The sequence below is a fragment of the Buteo buteo genome, chromosome 2, assembly GCF_964188355.1.
Source record: "Buteo buteo chromosome 2, bButBut1.hap1.1, whole genome shotgun sequence".
NCBI lineage: Eukaryota > Metazoa > Chordata > Aves > Accipitriformes > Accipitridae > Buteo > Buteo buteo.
The window spans coordinates 72,346,308-72,363,678 of NC_134172.1; the positions used below are offsets into that span (position 1 = coordinate 72,346,308).

A 17,371-nucleotide genomic window follows, 5' to 3' on the forward strand; every position below is an offset into this window, starting at 1 on the left:
AGATATTGTAAAACAAACCAAATTATAAACTAAATAGCATGAAGTCAATGGACTTTTTTGTTTTCATATGGAATTTTTTGAAAAGCTGAGTTTATTTTACTTTAAATAAAGCTACTACTGAATTTCCAGTTGATTTAGCCAGAACACAGGCAACACGCCGCAGGATTTGAGTTGTGTTTGCTGAAATGTCCGTGGCCTTGAACAGATAATATATTTTTCAGCAACATATTTCTCTTTGCCCGCTGCTGGTCTTTTTTCCTTTGTGCTCTCTCCAGATTGACTTTCACTCTACTTATTGCCTGCCTCATTTCTCACCCTATTTTTCCAGTTGTTTTTTTCTACTGTTTTTCTCAGTATCTTTCTCTCAGGTTATAAGCAAAACACGACTCAGCTTTGGGCTGAACTTTTAAACCCACATCTTGAAATTAAATAAAGCAAGCACCTTCTGTCTCTATGTAGAAGTAACTTCACAACTTGAGTCACTTAGCACTTTTAGTAGTTGCACAATGGAAAAGCTCCATTAGAAGAACAGCGGCTTTTAATGCCGGGGAGGTGCCACAACAACCAGAAATAACACAGCGATAGTCAAGTAATGAAACACAATGTGGATACCAAGATATCCAACTCACCACGAGGATTTTAGAGTCTATTCTTGGCTGATAGTAGAAAGAAGCTCGTTGTATTGCCCAGGTTTAGGGAACATGAGGGAAAAGCAGAGATGCAGAGTAACACACTCAGAGGACCAGGCAGAGCTGCAGCATCAGTTGGAGTTTACCCACTAATCCCTGCACGGTTACGGACATAAGGATCTGGGGGTTTTATTCACATTTCTGCATCCTTGCTTTTTGTGAGCCTATGGGTGGACAAAGTGAAGCAAAGCTGACTCATTTCCAGAAATGTCTATTGATAAAAGTACATATTCAATAAAATCTGGAATCGTGATTAGAAACTTGGTAACAATAGTTGTTATTATTATTATTCTGCTTACAGGACGAATGCCTTAGTTCCAGCTCTCCAGCCCAGGCTTCCCACACCCAGCCCACCCCTGCGCGTCACTCCGATCCTGACATTGAACTCACAACAACCCGGACAGAGAAGACTGCCAAAAAAACTCCCGCTATTCTTCTTCATCCTCACTAACAATTTGGTAATGAAGTATTGATTTCCACTCCCCTGCTTATGGACGATATTAGATTTTCATTGATAAACTGCACTGGGGCTGTCTGGTCTCCACTGTCCCTTTTTGCTGTCACTAAAACAAAGTGCCACTGAAGTAAGATAATGACTGAGAACATTGATGTACTTATTTCGTCAATTTGTAACACTTGACAGGAAAAAAAATTCTTCATAGTTTAATGTCCAAGTGTGCTACACAAGATGCAGTCACATTGGAAGCTTTACTTTTCATGGTAATGTCCATTTCCTATTTATAACCCCTTTGGGATAGTTTGTCTAAAGGAAATGTTTCTATTCTGTGCAGCTATTACTGTTGCACCTGGGTTGCCCAATCCAGTCATTGCACTAGGGATCAATACATCACAGTAAGTACAAGAATTATTAAGTTAAAACAGATTCTGAGCCAAAAAACCTCTGAACAATGTTAATCTTCTGTGCAAGTTGTTCAAATAGTTATGCTTAACCATGTTGCTGCCAAAGATTTGTTTAAAATGGTTTATTTTCAGTTTGTTTTTTTCCTCAGATATATATATATATTTAAATCTCCATTACGGTTTATGACGAGACATATGCGATGGAGTGATTTTTAAACGAAAGTACTATTATTAGATTATTGAACATTATATAAATATAGGTATATCTATATATAAATATCACTATATAAATATCTATATATAGATATAAAAGAATAAAAGTAGAATTCCTTTCTCAGTTAGGTGAGTGTAAATCTAAAGCTCTCTGTTGTAGTCAATGGAGTTACATTGGATTTATGCCACCGTAAATGAGATCAGAATCTGGTCACGCGCTCTGTCCGGCCTGGCTAGTACCGCCGGCATGGACAGGCTGGAAACTACAGCTGTCTTCAAGTCAACCGAGACCTGGGGAGAAGGGGACTAAAAAGATGGCAATTTCAAATTTGTGCTTGTAACTTTTTTCATTAAAACTTTGAGGTCCCAATTTTAATTTGTGGAATATTCACGTTAATAATGAGATCTAATTAAGACATCCATTAAAAGCCCGTTAAAGTTAATTTAACGTAAAAATTCCAATAGAACTGTATTAGATTTTCTCCATTAAATTAACGTTATGGATTTTTAACGGATGTCTTAATTATACATTATTATTAACGGGAATACTGTATTACACAGATTAAAATCGGGTCCCGAGTCAACTCACAAAATCTTCCAGGATATGCTAATGTCACAAGTCTCACGTTACCTAGTACACTGCTTGGAAAATCAGGCGCAGCCCTGTTTACTCTCGCTGAGCATTTCCTCGCAGCGAAAGCAACCTCCAGTAGGCAAATCCATCTCTGCATTTAACGACGAACTTCCCTTACTCTCAAAGGAAAAATAAGCCTGGATCAAGCTGTAAATCGCCACTCCATTGCAAATGAAATATTCAAAGTGTGCTAGGCACAAGTTGAGAAGAGGATCCTTCTCAAATACGAGAGGGCTTTGGGCTGTCTTTTACTATTGTTTTGGTTTAGACGTTCAAGGATATAATTGAAGGGCAGCATTCACAAAATCAGACTAAATACGTTTACTGCATTCCCTGTGGCATGTGCAGAAGGGCCTGTTTTGACATTGTTTGGGAAATTTTGACATGATCCCTAAACTCAACATGGAGGAGGAAAAAAGGCCCTTCTTATTTACCTCCTAGGGAAAGTGTTGCCCTTATGCCACATATAATAGCAAATTGCTTTTTTTATGGCATGCATAACCTAGATGGGAAAAAATATGGCGCTTGAGGGAAGGAGGGAAAAAGTAAATGAAGTTCCAGGAATGTCATTCTGAAGTAATGAGGCATGGACAGAAAATATACCCCTCACATCATCGGATTGAGATGGCAGTCGAAATAGCTTCATTGAAGTGTCAGCACTCATCCATCAATCAATCATCCACAAGGAAAAATAGCGACAGTACAACGGGGCGGCTTTTATGGGATTTACTCATGGGCATAGGGAATAGCAGCTCAAATGTAGTTCTGACATGAAAAGCAAGGTGCTGATATTATTTTTTATGATGGGAGGATCATAAAGTGAATTGAGAACAGTGAGGTCTGTCTTTGCTTAACCTATTCAACTGGAAATGAACGGAGCTCAACTGGAAACGAGCAGAGCCTTCAGATGGGTTAAGATTGAAGCCTGCACCGTGCTGAGCACCAGCCATTGACAACAAAATTCTATTAAAGCAAAATCAATGCATTAGCATCGAGCTCCTCAGAAGCTGTTAAATTGCACAGCCCGGTTCAGAGTTATTAAGTGAAGTTGCACAAGGTGGGTCCTGCGGCACAGACCCAAAGGCAGCGAGTGCCGCGGCAAAACGCCACTTGGGAGAAACTACATGCCTATCTGCAGCCCCGCTCCTTTCCCCGAGCTTTTGGATTATCTAGAAAAAATATTTGGCTTATTGTAGCATCCGATGGGGGAAGTTCCCACCAACTTCAGACGACCCCGATCCTGTGCCCTGTCGCAGCTGGGCATTTTGCCGTCTGCTCTGGTATAAACCCTCCTTGCAGTATGTTTTGCCGCTTGCAGCCATGGCCAAGCCGCACGGATGCCAACACAGGCCGCTGCAAGGAGCAAGGAGCCCTCTTCCCACAAGAGGCAGCCCACAGCATCCAGGGCTGGGGCTCCTCACACTCAATTTTGGCAGAAAAGAGGCTTTCTCAGTGCCCCGTAGCTGGTGAGCCACGGGCTCGTGGTGATGGTAGGAAACACGGTCCCACCATCGGCCGCCCCAGCCCCAGCTGTGCCGGCACCTGGGACCCCAGAGCTGCAAACCCCTCTCAAGGTTTTTGGGAATGCCAGTCCCCCCAAGGGAGGTCTGGTCGGCCCAGCAGCGTGTTTTGCTCAGGAGGCTTCACTCCAGCACAGGCAAGTGCAGAAACAGCTACTTCATTTAAAATCTGGCCACAAACCTTTATTACACAGTGCTAAACCTTGATTATTTTGCCTGCATCACTATCCTCTGGGAACATTTTAGGTACACATTTGAATTAAGTGATTTTTTTTTTTTTACAATATGATATAAAAAAAGAAAATGTACATCTCTCCTCTCTCTTCCTCTGTACGAAACTGGATGAGTTGATAGTTTATCTGTCATATAAATCAGGTAACACAGAAAATCATTGCATCTTTTCTCTGTCGTATCTACTCAATATCTAGCGTTCTGACTTTTATTCTTATTGGAGATCATCAAAACATTAATTAAAAGCCTGGTGATCAAACAGCCGAATATTTATGATTCACATCCTTGCTTATTAACAAGTGGCATATTGATACACCACATATCCAAGCTGTTTATGCTCTTGCACTGCAATAAAGCAGTAAGAATTGTTACCCTTACACACTGCTTTGAGAGATTTATTCAGAAACCACAGCTCCCTTCCCGCCACCATCCATGTCAAAATAAACCATAGCACCATAAGAAAAAAGTTCTATTATAAAAGAGGGAGACGTAATTAGCATCTCTTTGGAGCCTAATATATAAGAATTTCAGTGGATCAGTCTCAGGTGTTTTTTCCAGGTCGTTATTATTTAAGCTGAGAGGGAGAAGGACACTTAACTTTAAAAATGGCTGTCATTAGTACAATAATAATTGTTGGTTTAAAAAAAAACAAACTTTGAGAATCCGCTAACAAACCTGCCTAGTAATTACTTGTCAATGCAACTTATCATGGGTTTTATTACCTACTTGTAAAAGTATTTTCAAGACTGACCTCCCTCGCTTTTTTAGAGATCATGGAGGATATAAGAAGTCATTTTAAAAATCAATAATTATATATTAACACGATAGGGGTTGAAGCCTTCCAAGCCAGTTTTACAGGCTATTGAGTCAACTCACACACTCGGATGGCAAGGATTGTTTCCCTAATTTTTGGTCTCTTTGCTTTCCTTAATCGTGTTTTGATAAAGCACCATGTTTATTGACTAATTTATACCAACAGTTCAGTTCCTAAAATAGAAAGGGATATTCCCACTGGGAAGCGTCCATGCGGGCTTTGCACGGACAGCAAGCTGCCCTCGGTGATCGGGAAAGTACAAAAGTAACAGAGTTTTGGCCCGGGGCAGCCTCTGGATGAGAGCTACCGAGCGGACATTTGGTCTCTGCTAATTACTAATGGCCTGATCCTGCCACGGAGGTGCTGCTCTGGTTCAAGCACAGCAGCTCCGGTCAGCCCTGGGTTCGTTCTTGCTGTGAATATTACCTTGCAATCAAACCTGTTGAGAAAACGCAAGGGAACGAAAGATGGCAACCGAATTTTGGCAGAGCTTTCCTCCCAGCAAAGAAATGGCTCTGCTCAGCACCCCAGGCCAGGCTGGGCTGTGGCCACCGTCCCCGTCCCCTCTCATAACGCTCAGGCTGGAGAAAGCGCCTCAGCTAAGTGGAGGTGGATCTCCGTCACAGAGGACTTTTGTCTTCGCAAACAGATATACGATGCAATTTATATTTAAAATTCTCTCTATAAAGACACTATTGATCACAGATTCCAGATCAATATGTTGCAATTACAGCAGGCTTTAAAGGCCATCTGTCCCCAGGCAAGAGCACTGATATAACCACCTCTATATATTTTGAAAAAGTGCTACTGGTATGTGCCCATCTTCTTACAGTACAACCTGACATATTATTTTTTGCTCCCAGGAAGCTGCTCCCAGGAGCTACATAGAGTTGTAATTCCTGTTTACCGGCCACCCAAGAGGAGACCTCAGACCACCTTCTCTTTGGGTTTCAGAGTCACAACAGGGTCAACACCACTGTGGTCTTGTTGGCCTGGGTTTCCTGCTCCGCCTCACAATTTATCCCACAGGTTGCAACTTTCCTTGTTGCCAAACCTCTGTCCTTGGTTGAAAATGATCAGCAAGAGGTTATCGAATTTCACTAAAACTGAGAACTTTTCAGTAATGGTGCTGAAGATTTTGAGCTGGACAGTGGTAGGTGTAAACTGAGCCTTTTTTATATGTGACAGCGTGGACCACAGCAAATGTAACATTTCAAAACTTGCAACTGAAGAATAAATTATACATACCTAAAAGCAGATTTCAATTCACATTTCACCAAATTGAGGTCCTAATTTGTCAGCACCTGAAGTCAAGTTAAATCTTTCTGTTGGTGGCCCTGCGTGAGCCACTAGGTAGTGATTCCAGAAAGAAATGTTTCCTGGATTTTCTTTTTTCTTCTTTTGTTAATTATTTCCTGCAGTGGTTGACATCACACAAGCACACAGAATTTAGGAATTTGTTCTCCAATCATCTCCGGAAGGACAGTGAAAGACTGAAAAAATAAAAATAGTGGGTTTACAGTGGTAATAGAAGCCAACATACCTTTGCAAATGAACGTGCCAAGTGTAAAAGCCCAGGGAGAGGGTGTGCATCCCACACGCGCTGTGCCGTGTCCTGCCAGCACGTTCCTAATCTTCCCTGCGACTGCCTCCCTCCCGTTCCATTTCAGTCTTCAGCTTTATTTATACCAACTTCTAAAAAACAGAAGCCAGATTCTGAATTCATTTATTCTGGTGTAAATCCAGAGCTACTCCTTCGAATTCAGTATATCTACCCTCCGTCTACACAGCCCCAAACATCGTCCTCACGGTCCTAACCTTGGATTCCTAACATGTTTAGATGGTTTTGAAAACAACTTCAGCAAACAGTCTCTAGCTCCGTGCAGATTAAATCTAAGGCACAGTCTGCACTTCAGAAGTTTTATGGTTATGTCAGGGAAGTGATTGCAAAACTTTGTTATTGATGTGACTATGCTGGTAAAAGTCCTAATGTAAGAACAGTTGTATCGCTATAAAGCACTTTATACTGGTACAGCTTATTTTGCTTTGCTGGACCACTTTTATACCAGTGCAAGCACTTTTATCCCGGTATACTTCAGTCTACACTAGTGGTCATTTTTTGTTTTAACTATGCTGGCAAAAATGTGAAGAGTAGATAAAGTTTAAGATGACACTGTTGTTTCTTGTACCAAAGTGTCTGTACAATATTTTCTTTGAGAGTATTTTTAAAAGTGAAATAGCTGTACCACTGGACTTAACTGCAGAGTAATAAACTTCCAGTTCATCATCACTCTCAGCTCATGAAATGTCTTCAGGCCTTTGTAAAAAGCCCTGTTTGAGACAACAGATTAAATACTAATCCTGGCAGATCGTACATCTCCGCTTGAGTTCATACCATCTAGCTGAGCAAACTTTTTTTTTTCCTTTTTTTGGCTCTAAGTAAAGGCAACAAATTCTTTCATTAGACTTCTTAGATGAGATAGCAGGGAAAAAAAAGATGAATATTTTAAAAAGCAAATGAAAATAACATCTTGCAAAAATGCAGCTACATTAAATGCAAGGACCGCTTTCCCTGGAAAGCCGCATCCCCACGGGGGCATCAGCCCCAGGTGAGGGATGTACTTACAGTACTTAAACATCCATGCAATTGTCTCAAATGTGGAAGATTTATATGGGCAACGTTTTCACTTACGAGCTGGTCCATGTAACATTAAAAAATACATATCTGTACATATCTAGGTAGATATGCAGCTAGACACAGATATCTACCCCCTATATACATTCGTATATTTGTGCATACACTGGCACACTGTCCATGTGTGTACGTATGTGTATCTATTTATAAACAGGCAATGATTCTGTGGCTGAAGTAACAGCTGGGCACTGTTGGCACCAAGCAAAGCAGCAGATATCTTCAGGATGTACAATGCAGTATTTTGGCTTTATAATGCAGCAAATGCTGGAATGTGCAATACAGGTTGCAAAAGCTGACAAGCTAAACAGTTCTTATTTGGCTCAGGGTACTTCACTGTCATATGTCTCTGGTACAATATGCCCTTTTGTCTAGTGCTCAGGCACCACTTATTAATCCTTCTGTTTGTTTTTCTGTACATTTGTTTTGGGTTTTATTATCTTGACTATGTCAGCAGGAATCATGAGCGATCCACACCCATTTTAAATACTAGAGCATAGTTGGCCATAATAGTAAATTTGACGGTTTTGCTCTGCCCCAGCGCTTGTGGTATGTAGTAAGTTTGGTATTGGCAGCGTCTTCAGGTTACATCTGTGACCCGTGGTGTTAGGTCTAGAATTTTGTTTAAAAAATAAAATTACAAAAAAAGAATCAAAAGCTCCTTTCTCTTTAAAAAAAAATGTATATACTACAAATTGCAAAAAGGAAAGATTAAACACATTTTTTATATTAACAACGCAAATGGGACTCCTTTCCGAGAGGACTCACGGTGACTTTATCTGTAGAATGTTTCAGTGCTTATGCACTAATTTTGTAACAAGTGCATGCTGTATAGAATATATTGCCTGTATACTTAGAGTGGAGGGGGGCCAAGCTGCTTTTCATTGTGCACTGCAGCTTCTTTGGATGAAAAGTTGCGCCTTTGATGCATTTTTATACTGTACATATTTGTATATATTAACTATATTGCCATGTTATGAACACAGATTTTGTTATATTTGCTTGTTTCGGTTTCCTACAAAAATTGGTCCATAATGGGGGATATTATTTTTTTTTTGTATAGAAAATATGCTTGTAATTTTTGTTTGTTTGTTTTCTTGGTCATCATCTTTTAATGGCTCATAAAGGAATTAGAGATGAGTTTTTGGAGGAACTCTGAGAAGCAAGTCTGTGTTTGCATGAGACCTGCCCAATTGCTGGCTATAAAGGGGGGCGGGGGGGAAGAGGGGAAATCTAAGTCAAATTTTGCTTTTAAAGCATGCTTAGTCCCATGGGAAAACTCATACATGTACAATTATTCTCTTTGTATTTTATCTAATAGTGCCTGAATTTTTTTTTAATGTCTTCTTGGAGGAACAATTCATAATTGTCAAAATTTGAAACATTAGCTTAATTTTGTTTTCATGACCTCTCATTTCTCCTCCTTATTTATTTTGTTGCTGTTTATAATGGGCCCCAAGGCCATTTCTGACATTGCAGTGCTCTTCTTCCACATTAAGGATGTTTTTAAAATTACTAAGATTATTGAGCCAACAGGCTGTTTTAATCAAAACCATGTTTCACTTGGTTTTGATGATTATGAATGGTCCTTACAATGGAAAACCGCCTTTCTGCTGGGAGGACCGTACCACCTAGTGGCCCCAAAGCTTCATCACAGATACGCATCTTCCCAATATTTACTGTCTTTCTCAAAGCCTAGCTGGCAATTTTGCTTCAAATTATTTGCTTATTATAACTAACTTAAACTAAACAAATTGATAATGTTAATGGCATTTTTTTCCCCTTTGGTTGATTGCTAAATAAATTTGTATAATTTATACTAGAGGAGATTACTGCTTTTATTGTTTTGGGTTCCCCCAAATCAATTATTAACAATCAGGACTATGTATCTCATTAAATTTAAATCAGGTCAAACCTATTTATCTAAGGCCTTTTCTGATTTACAGGAAGATGACTGTATTCCAGTGCATTTAAGATGTATTTCTGTGTATGATTTTTGCAGCATTGAAATCTATTAACGGTGATTTTTTGTTCTGTATTTTTACCATGGTAAATACATTGTAAAAAAAAAAAAATCCCTCAACTTTACCACAGAAAACATTACTTTTTATGCCCAGGGATTTTATTTTTTTTTTAATAAAATCACCGCAGTTTTAGAACTGTAATTAAAGCCCTGAATAATAGATCACACATCTTTATCTGTTGTGTTTAAAAGGAAAAAAATAGCCCAAACTGTTCACATAATCCTGAATGCCTCATTTCCATAAAAAAGGTTTCTATACATATATTATTTACATTTTTAAACATGGTAATTCTTTCCTTTGTGGCATAAAATGTCTCTTTTCCACTGCAGCTATTGGAAAGCGACTGCTCACATCTGAAATGTTATCGTAATTTGCATCAGGAAACCCAACTGCAGACATTAAGGACTTGGGTGTGTTCAATTATGATTTTGCTGGAGGCTGTCCCTCATTTTAATGCTGCACTCATTGAACTACCTTTCTGAAATCTAGCTGATATGGTTCACCATAGACATGCTTCACAACATCATTAGCTTTGCAAATGGCTTCATTTCAGTCAATGCAGACTTCAGTTTTGGCCAATTGTAAAATGGAAATTTGAAAAGGAAAAAAAAAAACAGATGCACTTAAAACATGAAAAGAATTATTTATATGATAAAAATATATTTAGATTTTCAAAGCACAAGACTGAACAGAAGTGCTCTTTTTATGCTTTCTGAAGATGTTACTGTTAAAAGTCTTTCTACATCAGGCTTAATAAATCTGTAATGACATTTGATGGATTGATTTTTGTGTGGGTTTTTCTTTTCTTTCTTTCTTTTTTTTTTCCCCTTTCTTTCTCTGTAGAGAAAGAAAAAGACTGACCTGGAGAGGCTGTGGGAGTAAAAAAATAAAATTAAAAAAAAACCACCACAGGAATGTGCCTGTTTCAGTAAAACTCACGAACGATTTCTAGCAGCCTCCTTTCCCTTAAATAATAATCACTTAAAATAAGCAAAAGAAAAAAAAGAAATCCAACTACACTACCGCGCATTTGTTTCTACAGATCTTTTTCTTTCCCTCCTCTGGCTCCTCTGACCACTCCATGCCTGGGTTATTTATGGTGTAATCTACAGCGAGGCATTGGGCTGCTGTCACACAAATTCAAGGCTCGCTAGCCATAAACCAGGCATGATTGAGATACCAAACACCCTTCTCTCAAGTGCTCCACCTCAGACGGATGGCTCTGTTTAACACTTAGTTTCCCTAAGCACTCCCTCGTCCCCCGTAACGTCCCCTCCAAGCCGGGCGATGTGTCACGAGCCCGAGTGTGGCAGCGCACGCCGGCCCGGCCGGGATGGGTTATTTACTGCCGATGAGTCAAAGCTCTCCGTGGCAGAGATTCCCCAGACTTGTACTCATTAAATTTTGATGGGTACAGTATCACCTGTTAGCCATGCTTAATTGCTGCCGCTCTTGCTCGCCGTGATGAACTGTCGAGCCCACCTCATTCCCCCGCCCCGCTGTCGCACTTCTCCGATTTCCTCTAAACCTCCCGCCTTTCCCAAGCAGCCCTCGGGGTCTTTTCCAGCCTGGCACGGAGGACAGGGGACAGCAGGGCAGCACCCATCCCTGCTCCAACCGCCCAGCCCCATCGCGCAGAGCCAAAGCCGACGAAAGGCGCTGCGCCCTCCTCGCCCCACCAGCCGCTCCTCGGCGTGAGCGTCCCGCACCCACGGCTGACCTGCACCGGCCACCCTTCAACTTCTACACACCGACCAGGTAGTTCGTTAGCGACTACGCTTACAAGACAGTGCCTTGGATCCTGCAATGCTGACTTTTTTTTTTTTTTTTTTTTAAGTGGTTTGGTTTTTTTTTTTTTAAAAGGAATATATTGCACACATTTCAAGAAACCCCTCTAGGGTAAAATAAAAAATATATATAGATGGCTAAAATAACAAATGAATCATAAAACTTAGAGATGGAAAAGGACTATTAGATCATCCAATTTATCTTGCTGTCTGACAATACAGGTTTGTTCCCCGCAGACCGCTCCCCAGGGCTTTGTCTAGCCTTTCTGACTTAACTCCAGCACGCAGGGTCCTCTGCCACTTTCCTGGGAAGAACAGTTAATGGTTTAGGCATGTTTTATAGGTACAGGGCCAAATCCTGGCCTGAAGGGAGTCTCACCTGCAAGGCGCACAGGCGTTGACCCCGAATATTTTAGCGACTCCACAAAGCAGCAATACACGCGCCACTTGAGCGTGTTTTCACCTCGTGCCCTTGCACACGGCTGCTGGCCCACGCCACCCCGAAAGGCTGCGGGGCCAAGACCGTGGTCTGCAAGGGGCCAGGTCCCCTCTGTCCCAGAGCCCCGGTCTAGCCGGCTGGGCAGGATTGGGACTGGGCAGGATTGGGACTGGGCAGGATCAGGACTGGGCAGGATCAAGCGCCTACCCATGCTCCAGCATTCCCCTATTGATGGAGACTGCCAAACCAGCTGTAGGCAGCTCTCAGCAGGCTTACGAGACTGCTCTAATTTATTCCAAGGGTTTGAACTTGTATCTTTTTTTTTTTTTTTTTTTTAATTATTGGTGATACACTCCAGCAGAAGAACAAACAAACAAATAAAATCAACCCTTCAGCTTCTCAGATGGATGTTTTGGCTACAGGGCAACTTTGAAAGCTGGTTCAGTTGTTGTTTTTGCTTTCATTTTTTGCTGCTCCTTAAAACTGTCTTGATTTAATAAAAGTTAAATGTTTTCATAGGAAAATCAGGCTGGGTGGTTTGTGATTCTTTTATGTACAACACGAATATTACATTATTCAACAATTCAGGAATAAATTTAATTCTGTCTACCTTCTACCTTTGCTGAATGTTTTACAATTTAAATAGCTGGTCTGACAGTGAAGTCCGGGTACTAAGGAGAGATGGCTTAGCTCCAGAAGGGCACCAAGGTCATGGTACAAAGGACTTCAAGTGGGACATCACCAAGTGTGTGGGAGGCAGGAGAGGCGAGCCTGGGACCGAGGGCTGGGGTTTGCCACGCCAGGAGTGGGATTATCCGGCTCACCTTCCCGAGACACCACAAAATGGGAAGGATCCACTCTTTGCTCTGAAATTTAAAAGCACAAAAGAGCCACCCGAGCTGGCCGCCCTTCACAGACAGGCCCGTTCACCGCCCCGATCCCCTCCATCCAAGGGCGAGGGGGTACCCGAGCCGGGGACATTTCCGCGTGGGTCCATCACTTACACAGGAGCATGGACTGAACTTTCCTGGGAGTTTGCACGTGGCTGATGCCACACGTTCCCGAGGCAGCCTGGGGCACGGCCGCTGGGCACACCGCACCCAGCACAGCGGCTTGAGAGGTTGATGTCACTCAGGGCAGTTTATTAGGAAGATTTATGGTTGGGAAAACAAAAGTTTAGAGGCACAAAAGCCTACCCTAAATACGCTCAGCATCTGTTCCTGGTTCATGCTGACTCCTCAGCCCCAGCTCAGAGGCGATTCTGGAGCAAACTGAGCTTTTAACTGGGCTCCAGACCCCAGGCTGAGGACAGGGAAGGCTGCAAAGGAAACAGCCCTCATGGACAGAAAAGTAACAAATATCATGAGAAAAACAATCCAAAAGGGAGTATAAGAGGTCAGGTTGTATCAAGTTTCTCCCCACTACTGGGTGGAGCTTTCCTCGTTCACAGGAGGGAGTGGAGGTCCTGAGGATGATGATGGGGATCCTCCCAGTACACAGCCCACACAGACATCCCAGCTGCCGGCGCTCACTGCACCCAGGGCGAAGAGCTGGGAGATCCTCTCCTCCTCCTCCTCCATCCACCAGATCCCACGGGGACCAGGGCTGCGCTGGTGTTGGCAGTCGCGAGCGGGGCCAGGCTTTTATCACGGCAGGTAGAAATAACCAGCCACGCCAAATATACGCAGCAAAATTTAGGCTACGCGCACGTGAGGACTGAACGTGGTCCTCCTCAAACGATGTTTTCTCACACGCCCTGTTTTTGCCGATCAGCAGCACACTTGGCACCCTAAATGAGTAAGCAGAAAAAGGGTTCTGCTCATACGGGATTCAGTCAATATGAGGATACAGTGGTAGATAAAGGCAGCAGAAAACAGGGTGAGAGCTGTCGGTAGATTCCCAGCTCCCCACTGCCCCGGGACTGTGTGGTACCTTAAACACCAGCCACATGCCCTAAAAGGAGTTCTTAACCAAGCCGTGCTTTGGGGAAACACAGTTCAAATACCACCTTTATTTTAACCTCAGCACATCAGACCCCTGCAGCCTTGTGGAGCAAGGTCCAGACCACTCCGTTTTTGTAAAATTTAGGACTTTGGCAGAGTTTTCTGCAGCTCAAACAGTAATCCAGGCTAAGCACTTTGATATCTCCTCTGGTTCTCCTGCAAAATACACCTAAGTCCCTAAAATATTAAGTGCATCTCACATCTAAAGGGCCCAAGCGAGGGAGGAGGAGGCTTGTTGCAGAGATGATCAGATAAAGCTCAACACTAAGAAGAGCATTTGGGAAACAAAGACTGCCTACGCTGAAAATATTTATTACAATGGTACTGTCACTTGAAAGGTATTTACAACATTTTTAGTACAAAAAAGACATACTTTTGCTGGTGAAATTATGCTTTTATGGCTGTAAGATATTTAGGGACTTTGTATAGATGTGGTGATGAACGCCGCCTTTGAAATTTTGGAGAGACTCTGGCCTACTGGTTGTCCCTACAGTGACCAGCCAGAGCAGGGCTGCGATGCTGAGGTTGGACATTTCAGGTGCTACTGCAAGGGAAGCATTAAATTACATAAAAGGAATATTGCCCAGAGAACTATACCTTAAATATGAAGTTTCTTTTTTAAAAAAAATTGATGCTAGTTTTACATTAATACTCAGCTTTAATTTATAATGATGCTTAATTTATAATGATGCAAATATAGCTACAGTTCCTCAGTTACCAAAAGTCCTTTCTGCTGGTAGACTAGCCCCGATCTTTATTTTTAAAGCCTTCTCAACCAAATTCACTGAAGCGGGCTTTTTGAGTATGCAAGTCAGTAGCGTGGCACAATTCAGGTGTGATCAAGGATTCCTGAGACCTGGCTTTATAATTCCAGTGCCAAAGATCGCTGACAAGTAAAAAAACCAAAAAGCCAGAACCAAAGCCAAATCCAAAACATTTATTGTACCAGGACATTCAAGTATTCCCATTTAGCTGACAAGAACTGAACAGCATTACAAGCGTTTGAGAATTTTGTTTGCTTGTTTTTCTGAAGTAACTAATGAAATATCAATAGCTCTGGATAAACTCATCCCAGCATGCACTCAGGTTAAATTAACAAAATGAGAAGCCCCTGAGCTTAGGAAAACAGCAATAATGCTAGGCTACAGAAGGCGGAAATCGCTTTTTTTATATAAAAAGTCCATCTGTAAGCAATTGTGCTAATGCTTTAGAGATGATCAGCTCAGGCTTTTGAGACGAACAGAAAACAACCAACTTTCTTATCGGGAAAGAAAGTTTTCAACCTGAAAACAGATTCTGTCAAAATGTCAAAGCCCCAGATTCAGGTTCTGCTAAAAGAGGCTTTTGCAAGACCCAATTTGAACAGAAATGCTGAGTTCAATTACCTTTTAACCTCAAGCACAGGGAGAGAGAGACAAGCAATAAAAACCCAAACACAATGCTGAAGGTAAATCAGAAAAAAACCAGAAATTAAGAAGTGCTAAATCTCATCCTGATCTGACTTTGTGGAACCCACTGAGCAAACGCACAATGCTAACATTGAGAAGTAAATTGGGAAGGTATTTCCATTAAGATGTTATTTGCACTCATGTTTACCAAAAAATTGAGCCTGAAAAATACATTATCTGGACAGTAAAGATAACTGAAGTGCAGAGCCATTTCTCCTCATTTAACTCAGAACAGAAACCTGTAAGCAGATATACAAAATACCTTGGCCTGCTGGCTGAAAAGCTGGGGGGTTCTGGAGGTTTTGGTGAGAGGTAGTTGGAGGAACACAGGAGGAAGAAAAAAAAAAAATGCAAGTTTGATGAAAATGTATTTTGGAATTAATTACAATTTCACTCAGTTGTTCTGATCTTCTCTTTTCCCAAACTATTTATACTCAACTTTGACATTAAAATTTCATTCAGTTAGCTCAGAATGACTTTACTTAGCAATGTTTAATTAGATTTTTGAGAACATATATATTAAAAATTCAGAAGTACCCTAAACTGAAAAAACATATTTTGTGACAAAATGTCAACTTTCTTTTAATTTGATAAGAGGGGGCATTTTTTGCTTTAAGTGAAAACTATTTCCTTATTTTCCAGAATTAGCAGAAATGCAAGAGGTCTGTCATTTCCACAGCTCACACAGGTAACTCAGGCTTCTACGGTTCACTATTTACCAATTGTTCCAATAAACTGCACCAAAGATGGAGGGATGAAATCGCAGAAAGGTTCTTTGCAAGTAATTATTCAACAAGAGGAAAAAATCCGTAATTAGGTCATGACTTTCAGAGAGGATTAATGAAAACATTTTATATATGTAAAATGAGTTTTAAATGCCAAAGCGTTCCATAATTCTTTATTAGACCAGATTTGCTCCTGCAAATAGTTTTGTACCTAAGATTCACGCAGGGAAATGTCTGTCTCATAGTGATGTGTACCGCACTGTAAAATGCATCATTTAATTAATCATAAAATGTTGAGCAGTCAGAAATAATGGTAGCCAGCAGCTAAACTGCACACTAAATCTGCTCTGTGGCAACACATTTCAGTAAATATTGATAGGGTGAGAAGAGAAAATCAGAGATAACGTTTCTGTATCTACAGATTTCTTTTGGTTCATCTCACTTGTCGGTGAAGTTTTCTGGTTGTACCGTGATTTCTGCTCCACGGATTATTTAAATAGGTCAACACCTTTCTGCATGTATGGTCTATTCTGGGGCAGCCGTGTTTTTGTTTTATTTTGATCTACTTTCATGCAATTGCTAATTAATTTAGGAATCTAAAGTAAACTTGGCCTTAAGATACACAGCACCTTCCGCACAGCGAGCTGGTCTGTCTCTCCGCAACGGCTCGTCTCCTCCTTCAGCCTGTTCCAGGTGGCTCTTCTTTGCTAACATCGCCATCTAATGCCCAAACCCACGCTAAGCCCTCGAAACACGATGCTGTGATTGCCTTCTCTGCAACATCGCCTGATCAAGATGCTGCTGAAAGCCATCCCTTTGCCCACCCTAGAGCTTCCCCCAGTAATAAGAGGGAGTGAGCGGAGCAACGATGACTCTTTGGAAGTGCTCCACACGCAGACTGGAGGTAACAACCTTCCCCCATCCTACAGAAGCCGAGACACCTTCATGAAGCCTTAAACAACAGAAGAAGCGAACTCCTGGAGGCTGCAGAGCCCAGCTCAGCCTGGAAGCCAGCAGTGATGATATTCTGCGTGTAGGGAGCTAGGGATAACCTCAGTGGAAACAAAGGGAGCAAAATTCTAAAGAGGGCGAGGTGTCACCAAAATCCAGAGTTCCCCAGTGCCAAGCTTCACTATCCTGCAGAAAGATCCTGCTTGGTCCAGAGCTAAGGACGTTGCTTTGTTTTCATACAAAATGTACAGAAGGAATATAAAGCTGCTGTATCTGCCCTAAGCAGGTCAGGCTCAGGTCAACCAGAGGCAATAATAAAATTAAGAACGGATGATCCGGG

At 41.6% G+C, this 17,371-nt stretch overlaps 1 protein-coding gene across 1 annotated transcript in view; it reads left to right on the forward strand.

Annotated features, from left to right (window-relative positions):
* TSHZ2 (teashirt zinc finger homeobox 2) overlaps positions 1-10,453 on the forward strand; it is a 233,151-nt gene extending 222,698 nt beyond the window's left edge. The window contains exon 3 of the mRNA XM_075019556.1: positions 991-10,453. The gene's annotated coding sequence lies outside the window, so the exon portion shown is untranslated. The remainder of the gene's footprint in view (positions 1-990) is intronic.
* The last annotated feature ends 6,918 nt before the right edge of the window (positions 10,454-17,371 follow it).